Raw genomic sequence first — 11,936 nt, 5'->3', positions numbered from 1 at the left:
TGCATAAGCCAAAAACGGCTGTAGGTCCAACCGTTGTGATAATGAATCATGCTATCATACACGAATACTAATTAGTAAAAGCACCTTTTAATGATTTCCGATTATTTCAGTACTTTTGCTGCACGGCAATACGTTTATCAACATAATGCTATGCAAAAAATGTGGGCAGTGCAAGTACTCTTGATGTTAAAATTTATGACAATGATGATTCATCACGGAAATGTCTCAAAACTTTATGTGAAACCTGAAATATGATATAAGGGTCGGGGACGGCCCATACAATCGCATAAACACTAGTTATGCAATCTATACTTAGCTGATAGTTACAAGCAAAATATCAAACAGCCTTGGAGAAAATGTCTTCAAGCCCGCATTGTTCACTCGTATTGTGCAGAAAAGGTTGCATCAGAGCAAACACAAGAGAAAGACGAAAAACTGCTTTTCAGGTGCTACCTGATAATGGAATTTATGTTGCAGAGTTCGTGGTGCATTCATTATTAATCGAAATACAAAAAAACAGAGACAAGGAACTCGACATAAAAATGCCCCAATCACGCTGTTGAATCGTATCTGCGTCACAGCTCGTAACTAAGAGAGAGAGAGAGAGAGAGAGAGAGCGTGTTTCGCTTGTCCCGTAGAACGAATACGTGTGTACGGAAGCCGAAGTGAAAGTTTCAACGATCGCTTCTCTAAGATGCACGAGCTTGCGCGAGAAGAGACGTACGGAAATGGATAACTTGCAGGATTCCCAGATCACGTGGTTCGCTAGCGGTCACTTTAGTAATGTTAGATTTGTCGGCGTTCACCAAGATGATTTTAAGCAATCGACACACCAGACTCCTTGAGGAAGCGATTCGCCGATACTTTCTGCTGCCAGTGGACGTGGGTTCTTAATTAGGTGAAAGGCACTTTCTAGTGGGCACTCCAAGTATCTGGAGGGGAAAGTTAACAGCTCAAGCACTACTTAAAGCAGCACATAAACGGGTCAAAGTGCGGAGGATGTATTAAATATATTAAGAGGATCATCCCACAGAAGGAATCTAAAAGTAAGTCTTTCTTCTGTCTTATTTTAGCTCTTTATGATAGCAGAATGAAAACAAACTTATCTGATACTTTATTTTCATAATAAAATGATCGCAGGTATCTGCTTGTATAAGACCTTGCGGCTTGCGGGACTACAGTCGACCACACTCGTGAAGTATGATGAAATATTTCTACCTGACACTAGCATTTCACGAATATGCCGAAGCACCTCGTTATAGACTGCGATTCTGTCTCAAAGGAGGAGAAAAAATAATGCCGAATAACACAATGTCAGTAAACATTTACATTCCTTGCAACTACTTGCTGAAATTCATGAAGAAGCAAATATTTAATTAAAAATTGCTGGCCTGGTTGACCAAGTGTTAATGTCCTATTTCCAACTGGCTGCGGGTTTGAATCCCGTCACAGGCATGGATGCTTGTGATTGTCTTCAAGGAGGGGGGGGGGGGGATTTCATCGCCAGGTGTGAGATCCCTCCGTTTACTGGAGGCTTGAAATGGCTTGAAAAAGTTCCATGCTGGTCTCTAGACGAGGTTGGTGTATTTTGTAAAAATATATAACACTAACAACAATAAAAAAAAAATCATTCTCAACCAACCCATGGTACTAATTCCCTATAGGTTCACATCCTCTCGTGGGTGGAGGCAGTACACCCGAAAAAAGCCCTTCCACTTTTTTCCCAGAGAACCCTAAACCTTAATTCCTAAGCTTCTTACTAATGCCAAGTTATATTACTTCAGGTGCAGCTTTTTACACAATGAAATTAGAGCAAAAATCAAACATATTTAGAGTTTTATGTGTTTAAAAAATTAGATGTTACATTTCCTATTTTAAACTTAATTTTATCACTATAGATATAGACATTAATTCCGATTCTTTGCGTGAATTTGCGAGTTAAAAACAATGTAATATAAGATATTGCGCCGATAAGATTCTCATCGATCATAACATATTAATATACGAGTAAAGACGCTGGGGTACAGGCATTGTAAATGTTGAAAAGGGAACAGTTCACTTTCGTGAAAAATTAATAGTCTTATAATGTTTAAAATACATGATTGGTTTTATGTGTCAGCTTACTATGAATGTGCTTATACAGTCTTAGTCAGAAAATGAACTACTTTATTAAATTCAGATCACATAAAATGCTTATTGCGATGCAAGTTGTGAAATTATTAAATTAAAAGAAAGAGAGGAGTTCCCTAGATAAGGTTGAAGACCACTAGCTTATACACCGTGTTCAATCTTTCTTGAATTGTAACTAGATAACAACAACGGAAAAAATTAGATATGTCAACACTAAAAGGTTTATAGCACAATACAGAAGCCCATATCTTCTCATAAATAACTATATTATAAGTAATGTGAATGCATTCACATCCCGATAACCTAAATTGAACCCACATCACAATAAGCTTGAGCACTTTCATTTGGCGTTGATCACATTTTTCACTCGTCTTAAGTATACTGTGCATTGGTTTTTGATAATATGACGAAAAAACAAATTAGAAATAGTTCACAGAGAATAACTAAGATGATTTCAGGATTGTGGGATGTTGACAACGAGAGAAGTTCGAGTAATTGCAGTCAGGTTGCAGTAGCATCTGTCAGACAGGCGGCGAGGGGTGATATGTTTATGTGATATAAATTAGTGAGGGAGTTTTATAGAATAGATAGAGGAGAGATTTTTCAATACGTGATAGAAGGGGAAAGCACAAGAGCTCACTCCTGAATAAGAGTTCGGTGGGGGGCTGCAACTTTCGAAATATACATACACACTGTAAGTACAGTGTATAAGGGCTTGGATAAAATATCAAAATTATGGTAAAAATTTAAAAAAAATTAAACATGAAAAAATATTGTTTATTATCGATAAAATTATACAGTTTAGTATAATTCAAAATTACTTAAAAATAAAATCCATTTCTTTAATTGTAATTAAAGGAATGGATTTACAATTTTTGGACATTATAATTAAACCCTTTAATTGTAATGTCCAAATATTTAAAGAGACGGAGTAAACAAAAAATGTGAAGAAAAAAAAAGTGTGTGTGTGTGTGTGTGTGTGTGTGTGTGTGTGTGTGTGTGTGTGTGTGTGTGTGTGTGTGTGTGTGTATGAAACTACTTTCTATCCATATCTAACAAAGGAACCACCAGGGAATAGGTTGACACGATCAACGGATCCCGCCCACCCCCCTCACTTTAGGCGGAGGGATACCTTCTTGTCTTGTGCAACAATCCCGCTCAGCAAAATCCCACGGGATGTTCTTTTCAGCATCCTAAAAGAACTAGCCACACAGACAAACTGTACAGGCGGATGTACACAATCAAAATGCAACCTAGGTTGCATGCAATCGAACTCCTTCGATTGCTGTCCCATTAAGTACCTGATTCCCAGTGCTGCACTTATGTCCTGCTCTGGAATAAGATTCAGCTTGCTAGCTTATGTACAATGCCCTAAAAAAAGAGCCTGGCACCATCACCAGCTTCAACTGAAATGGGCAGTTTACCCAGAGCCACACTTCATGCTCTGCACTGGAAAGTGTCCGTGTGTGTGTATATATATGAGTTCAAAAGAAATTTCTAGTCACTTCCTTGTCTTAAACATACTTATTATATACCATTCATTGTCCAAATTCCTCATTATTTTTATTATTATATGCAGTTTTTTGATGTAACATTCAATGATATCCATCCATAACTGAAATATCTTTATCTTCTGCTTATGCACCTGTCACAGCCATATCTTGGCTTCTATTAATGTTAAAGGAAGAAGGGTTAGTCTCTTATTCCTCTTCCTTTACACCTCAGTATGAGAGCAGATAATTCAGCTTAAGCCGAAAAGCGCTTAACAAGGTTCTTCACGTCCTACACGGAATTCGAACCCTGATCTTTTCAAGAAAAGGACATTATTGTTAATGGCTGAGTAAATGTGGAAGCTCGGTATCGATAATATGTGCATTAAAAAGGGGCGTTTCATACGGACGTTTCAGGTTCAACTCGGCTGTTTATCCAGTAAGGCTGGCAAAACTGCTTGAGAACATCAGTTAACATACGAAACAGGAGAACACATACGATAAGACATAATATACCGGCTTCATGGCCTCAGTTGCTTCGGCAGTAATTATTATTATAAGTATTACAAGAGATCTTCAGGGACTCATCGAGTCCCTGACTTCAATTCTAATCAGAGAAAACCAAATGTGCGCAATTCGTGCAAAATTAATTCGTCTCGGAGAGTTCGTGGTGATAAGATTTTCAGCAATAAGAGCAGCTTCCTAATTAGCAGTAATTATTAGGATGGTTTTCATTTTGCTGTTCTTGTTGGTGTCGATCGGGCATTATATAAAAGTATGGTGTGTGTGCGCGTGCATGATTGCTTTTGACGAATTTAATATTAATTTAGAACGCTTCTACACCCTGTCTGGATATTTTTGAAGAAGCCAGCTTCCGATTTGTATGATATGATGAGATGGTGGATGTGATGATATGTTGGTTGCAGTGGCAGCTCGTGGCTTGAAATCGTGGGGGTGCTGCAACTTTCGAAATATACATACACACTGTAAGTACAAGTGTATACGTGTTTGAATAAAATATCAAAATTATGGTAAAAATTAAAAAAAATTAAACAAAAAAATATTGTTTATTATGGATAAAATTATACAGTTTAGTATAATTCAAAATTACTTAAAAATAAAATCCATTCCTTTAATTGTAATTAAAGGAATGGATTTACAATTTTTGGACATTGTAATTAAATTCTTTAATTGTAATGTCCAAATATTTAAAGAGACGGAGTAAACACGATAAGCACTACGAACACTCTGCTACTGGCACAAACTGCATATAAACAAGAATGGAACTGCGCGACGGACAGTGCCGCATTACGCTAATCGCTGGCATCTCACATTGACGTGCATATGCTTGCGCGCGTAGCAATATGACACTGTGGTAAACACAGTGCTGCATGCATTCTTCGCCCTCCTAAGTGCTACAAGGACGGATTTTTATTATTTTTTATACAAAATAAGATAATTGTATAGGATTGTTGATGATAAAATTAAATATTACAAGCAAATATAAAGAAATTAATAAATATATTTATATAGCGAGAAAAATTGGGGGTGCTACAGTTCCGCAGTGCCTATGCACGAGTCGCCCCTGTCCAGAAGTATATTATATCTCCATCATGGTTCACTCTTCCAAGCACCACAACGGCCCCAGTCCATTCCAAGACAAATATCACAAACCATCACACCTTCACTATTAAACTTCATAGATGCGATAGTGGGCATCTTTCACAGTCGCTCTCCAGTTCGATCAGAAAAAAAAGGTGCATAGCAAAATTCGTCGCTCCGTATCGCATATCTCCACCTCACTACGGACCAGTTAGGATGTTCTTTACACCAGCGTGATCCGCGTTGTTGTTTGTAATGGTTAACGTTAGCTGACCTTCCGTAAAAAGTGATACGGTGCAGGTCTTCACGTAGCATCCCGCTTCTAATTTGAATTCCTATAGACTGGGACCTCCTAATTCATCGCCTGTACATCGGACTACCGAGATTTTCATACTACCACCACCATCCTTCTGAGCAGCTTTGGTTCCTTGATATTAATAATCTGGGATTTCCTAAGGACACCTTCACATTCCCATCGACTGAGAATGTTGAGTACAATTGAATCTTCGTGTGTGCGTGCGCGTGCGTAATGTGGTGATACATTCTTTTACCAGCTCACCAATGGATAAGTCACCGATATGGCAGCTGTGATAACATCTCTTTCGCAGTGCGTAATTTATTTCCAAGTGCCACTAGCAGTATACAAATATATAATGGAATCTAAGGACATAACTATTTGTCTTATAACATTTATATCTTATAACCATAAATATAACATTTATGGTTAAATGTTATATTGTTGTGTTTTTGTTTTTTCAAATGAAACGTTCACGTGGTGGTCATAAAGCCTCTGACTCGAAGATTATCTGAGTGCTACAAACCAGTATGCCGTAGGAAAGCTCTTGCATTCTGCAATCAATATAAAACTACTTGGTTTTATACCAGAGGTGTAGCTAGGGAGGGGCGGAGGGGGCAGTCCGCCCCGAGCAACACTTTGAACCTTTTTGAACTTTTGCAGTTAATTTTAAATTATAGCCTCGAGACCTCATTTACAAATATTGCAATACTACTGCGAATTTTCCTCACAATTACTGTGAGGAAAATAACCATTAAGTGTTGCTAGTTGTGAGAGGAGTTTTTCTAAATTTAAATTGATTAAGAATTACCTACATTACTATGAGGAAAATAACCATTAAGTGTTGCTAGTTGTGAGAGGAGTTTTTCTAAATTTAAATTGATTAAGAATTACCTACATTACTATGAAATAGACTTCGTCAATGTCATCGACGATTTTGCTAACAGAAAAGCAAGAAAAATAACATTTTAGAATGTTGAAATTAAAGTTTTACTTCAAAAATAAACATAGTGTTTTAATTTATTTCCCTATACGTCGTTTTGACTTTTTGTAGTATTTTTGGTGTTTATTGAGAGGGGCGACAAACTCAGGGACCGCCCTGGGCGGCAAAAGTCCTAGCTACACCACTGTTTTATACACTTACATATGCGCTTGGTAAATATGTGGTATAGTATACATCAAAGAAAATCTTTTTTTTCCCGCTCACGTAAAGTAGAAACTAGCGACCATTCAACAGTGACCTTTACAGTATGAACCACCTAATTAGCCATATACTAATCTTTTTTCTTTGTTTAAAAAAAAAAAAAAAAACTTCCTACACGGATGAATTATACTGATTAAGTCAACTTGAACAAGTCACATCACTCTGAGAGGCAGGGATTTCCTAGAAAGCTTTTTTTTTTAAATGTAATTTGAAGCATCTTTTTCAGCATATCTTAATGAATGCCTTGTAGAAACAAGAACTATTAAGAGTCGTCTCTCTCTCTGTCATTAAAACATAAACACACGGACAAGAGCGAAACAACATCTCCTACTCACAACCTCTTGAAAACGTTTTCCGAGATTTTAAATTGGATATTCGCAGCACACATGGCTAGTTCAAAATACGAATTAATGCGTTGTAAATACTTACAGCTATTGCTCACTATGGCGTAGTCATTGCGCTATTTTTACTCATAGCATGGTTATTATTAGCCCTTATTTACTTTTAACGTTCAGTCCGTTAAGAAGTGGTGTTGGTCAGTTCATGACTAACACTGCAAGAATCCAAATGGCACTCAGTTTGTAATTAATTATTTAATTTCCTGCTTCATCTTTTTGTTATTACATATTCTAACAACATTTTTCTTAAACCATTTCTTTCGCTTTTACTTATAAACAATTAATTGTTACTTCAAATGGACAAAAACCTGTCTTTTTTTTGATCAGCTATTTCATCCATCAAAAATGACCACTATTATTTCCCAATAAAATAGCATAGTTTCGTTTGGCATGCATGTGACGTAAAGTTTCCATGGTTACATCAAAATCTGCTTACGTGTAAAAAGTAGTTTAGTGTGCTTCATCGTCAATGAGCAGGTTAGTCGCATGTAAGAAGTAGGAAGATGCATGTAATTACTTTGAAACGTTCTTTGAGTCCAATTTATTTCACAAACTGTTCTTTTGAACTGGAATGGTGGGTGGGGTGGGGGTTAAACATGTGCAGCACGCACTCCAAAACAGCAGTTGTCATTTAAAACTAAAAACATACCGTTCTCCTTAAAAAGTGGATTGCTTTTCTGTTTTTTCTTAAGCTGTGTTATATGTTTAAACTGTTCACATGTTTTAACATTTTTTTTAAATTCAATTTATTTCTTAAATTTACGGTTTAACACTTTCATTGCCAAGCTGAAAATTGGAATTTCGTGTGGTGGCCAAATTTTTTAAAATTTTTTATTTAGTTAGCGACGTCCACGCGATAACACGTGATCGGCCGTTTGGTGAGAACTCGCATCACGCGTATCGTTCATTGCCAAGCTGAAAATTGGAATTTCGTGTGGTGGCCAAATTTTTTTTTATTTTTTTATTTAGTTAGCGACGTTAACGCGATAACGCGTGATCGGCCGTTTGGTGAGGACTCGCATCGCGCGATATCGCGTGATTCGTAATGAACATGTTAATTTTACAATTTGTACGGATCATGTCATTTCGAATATATTTATTAGCAATCACCATTCCACACGATCAGGTGTAACAGGATACGAATGTGCCATATTTTATCAGCAAGCATAATGTACCGTTTTACTTAACAACTATTGCACCTTCTAAATATACATTTTATAGCAATAAATTAATTAAATTCACAAATTAATAAAGACCGAATCGTATTTATATTATTCTTACCAGTAATGATACATTTGACCTTATATCTGCAGTTTTAAAACAATTCCTATACGTCTATTGGTGACTTAAGCTTAGACTCATTTTGGACACAGATGTGAGTAAATTCAGCCCACTTCTTATTATATTTACTTTACAAAGTATGACTGGTCCTTGTATCAATTCGATATGGTTATTTGAAATCACTTAAAAATTATTTCAAAGTCTTTTTATCGTAAAAATGTGTTCATATTGCGGGTCTTGTTGGCCGAATGGAAAGGATACCCTCTCAAAACAACAGGCTGAGAGGGTTAGAATCCCGTTGGACATGGATATTTGTGATTATCTTTGGATAATAATGAATTTCACCGCCCGGTGAGACAATGTCAAGCTTATTGGAGGCCTGAAGTGGCTTGAAAAAGTTAGAGCATGGTTTTCGGAGCAAAAATTAATTAAAAGCGACAATAAATAAATAAAATAATTAAAAATGATGAAATTATACCATAGCAATATATAATTAAAGGTAGCCAATTTAATATAATTTCTGATATGAAATTGTAGTCTATGAAATAACTGACGGATCAAGTAAGAAAAATGCTTATTAAAAACTAATTTTAGTCCGAAAAATTGCATACGATTTCTGGATAGTGTAGTATGTATTTTATATCTGATGGCCATTAGTGGCGAACTTTCACACAGCTGGCTTTGCACACACACGCGATCGAAGATGGCGTTGGTTAGGATACCGTGCCCAATTATACACTGCGTTGAAATAAGTATTTTAATGCCCCTGTTTTAGAATAAAACATGTTGACGAACAGGGTTTGTATATTCCTATCGTCACACGTGTATTATCCGTTTGTATAACACAAACGGATAATACTCCTAGAACCGTCAATGACATGGAGAACTTAAGATTTCGAAAGAAGTGTTATAGAATTCATATCAGTGGTCTATCCCTTCGTGGCACTGGTAAAACACTACATCTCTCATCCTGAGACATGTAGAAAGCTTTTCGCTTGGACAAAAAAAGTAAATTATACTTTACATGAGGTTATGTCCTGCGTGAATTACATAGCGTGTGAATCTTCACGGCTATGCTACTTATATATAGAGAGGTTGGCGGCTTCACATCAAATTGTGTCAATATCCTATAATGCACAGCAAACTTCCTTTCGAAACTGCTAAATTTCGAAAGGAAGCGTGTCATATTGTCATATTCATTATGGGAAGGGGCACTACCCACAGGAAGAGTAGGACGCTAAATACCCATGAACCAAGGGATACTAGGAAAGATAACATGGAAATCTAGGCAGTTTGATGTAGAATCGACCAATCAGGAGTTCAAAGAGTCTATAGAGGTTCGAGTGAACAGGATACTACACAATAAAGGTCTGCACAGTCTCAGTTTCTACGGAAGGACAGCTGCACATAAGCTAAACATAAACCATGGCAATTAACCCTGTAGAGTATACTTTGCGGAGCTCTGTGGTACGGAGAGATGAATCACGTTACACCATTTTTTTCCGATCAGATGGACGGGGGAGATGCGGTACAGACATGCACTACATCCACCCCTTCCATCTGATCGGAAGGCCTAGTTCCGACTGTTGGAATTTTACAGAATAGACTACTTTCATCTCTATCGGCACGACAAATGATATAATGTATGCATTATTGCAACATAGTTTGAGATAAATACAAGGGGAAAACTTCATTGGGTAGCATAGAGTCCCGCTTTTATCCCAACAGATCGAGATGAATTGGAATGTATGCTTCTGAAGCAGTAATTTCGATGTATGAAAATGATGTGCTTTTATTGTTGTAAACAGGATAAAAGATCCCGCAATCAGCACCGAGTAAGAAGCAACAGCGAAGAATAGAAATCGGAATCTTCATTTCAATCCTCAAAATATACTTAGCAAAAGTTTAGTGATCTGCATAAAGTGCTCTTACTACCTCTTCGTATTAAATGAGGGTTTAATGAAGAAATTTTAAGGCATTAAAAAAGAATGATGAATATTTTAAGCATTTTTTCTGCAAAATTCCAAGCCATTCAGATTACAGACTCAAATAAAGTATTTTTATAGGGACCAGACATCAAAAAATTAACTGCAGATAATTGATTGAAATAACAATGCTATAAGCCTTGAGACTGTAAGTGTTGATAGGTTTCAAAACGACAACAACAAAGATTTTAAATGCATAGTTACACTTTTGAAACCTAACAATGATTCTATAGCCCGTCTTCTGCACCCCTGGTGCTAAACAAATTTGAAACAGATGAAAACAAGTGAAAGATTTCACTAGGTTAAAGATCTGCTATTTTTTAATGAGATTCCAAATAAATATTGACTTTCATAAAATCATTCTTTCATTATCTTTATTTACAATTTATTTTATTCATAACTTTATAAAATTATACTTATATGGCCGTTGGGATAAACACTAAACATTTGAGAATATAAATATTTATGTATTTTCTTAGTTTGTAAAAAAAAATTACTTAACCACATCAAATGGACATCAATTTTGAAATCAGAAAATAAAGCAAGTACGTTATGTGAAGATGAATTCCATTCAAGTTTCGATCTCTAGACATATTTTCAGTTTGTTGTGGTAAGTAACTCTATAAGCAAACCTGACTAAGAGCATTATTATTAAACGCCATTAGCTCGTGCTATTTCAGACAAGTGCCGAATATCGAAATTGGGTTTAGTACCACAAGATGTCAGTAGTTGTGGATCGTACTCTCGCCCCAGTGTCTCTCAAATCATCGGCAATCATAGGCTCAGCTTTAGATGACGGTAAAAATTAGAGACCAGTTCCTCACCGATTTCGAAAAGTTTATCTGAGTTAAAAGAGCTCCGCCCTCCTTTTAGAAAATAAAACGGATGGAGGATTTCAAACACACATACACACAAATCATATGGGTTAATAAAGCACGATACCTCGCTCTTCACCTCGATGCTACTTTAACTTTGAACAGTCGTAAAATATCTAGAAATAAATAAGATGATAGCAGGCAAACGCATAGTCACATTTCTAAATCTCTCTCTCTCTCTGTGTGTGTGTGTGTGTGTGTGTGTGTGTGTGTGTGTGTGTGTGTGTGTGTGTGTGTGTGTGTCAACTCAGAGACACACACTTGCCTCCTTCGAGGAGGCAAGCTGATACGTTACACCTTAAGCAGGATCAATATTTAAAAAAAAATAAAAAAAGTTTTGTGCACGAAATTATAGAATTACAAGTGTTCAACTCACCGAGTTCATTTCTTATAAAAATGACCTACTTTTTTTATTAGTTATTATTATCCAACAAACTTATGAGCCAGAATTTTGCATTGCTTCTATGACATTTACCAAACATTCAAACACCTGGGTAAATTTAATAGTTTAACCAAACGTCGTTTAGTTTGGTTTTTGAAAATAATGAACGCATCCTATCACATGAACATAGAATCAATGTGAGGAATTCGCAACAAACTGATGTTATGAGCGATAGATTCACGCAGTACCTATTAACCGATAAATATTTTTTAAAAAAATGTATACAATTGGAAA

The 11,936-nt window shown here is 36.3% G+C and overlaps 1 protein-coding gene across 1 annotated transcript in view; it reads left to right on the top strand.

Annotated features, from left to right (window-relative positions):
• Positions 1-749: 749 nt before the first annotated feature.
• LOC150101115 (heparan sulfate glucosamine 3-O-sulfotransferase 1-like) overlaps positions 750-11,936 on the top strand; it is a 117,371-nt gene continuing 106,184 nt past the window's right edge. Inside the window, exon 1 of the mRNA XM_090401996.1 lies at positions 750-1,046. The gene's annotated coding sequence lies outside the window, so the exon portion shown is untranslated. The remainder of the gene's footprint in view (positions 1,047-11,936) is intronic.

The sequence above is a fragment of the Typopeltis vanoorti genome, chromosome 12 (assembly GCF_054136105.1).
Source record: "Typopeltis vanoorti isolate ZY-2024b chromosome 12, IOZ_Tvanoo_1.0, whole genome shotgun sequence".
Taxonomy (NCBI): domain Eukaryota; kingdom Metazoa; phylum Arthropoda; class Arachnida; order Uropygi; family Thelyphonidae; genus Typopeltis; species Typopeltis vanoorti.
The sequence above is the reverse complement of the archived record's forward strand: the minus strand, read 5'-3'. Positions and strand labels throughout refer to the sequence as shown.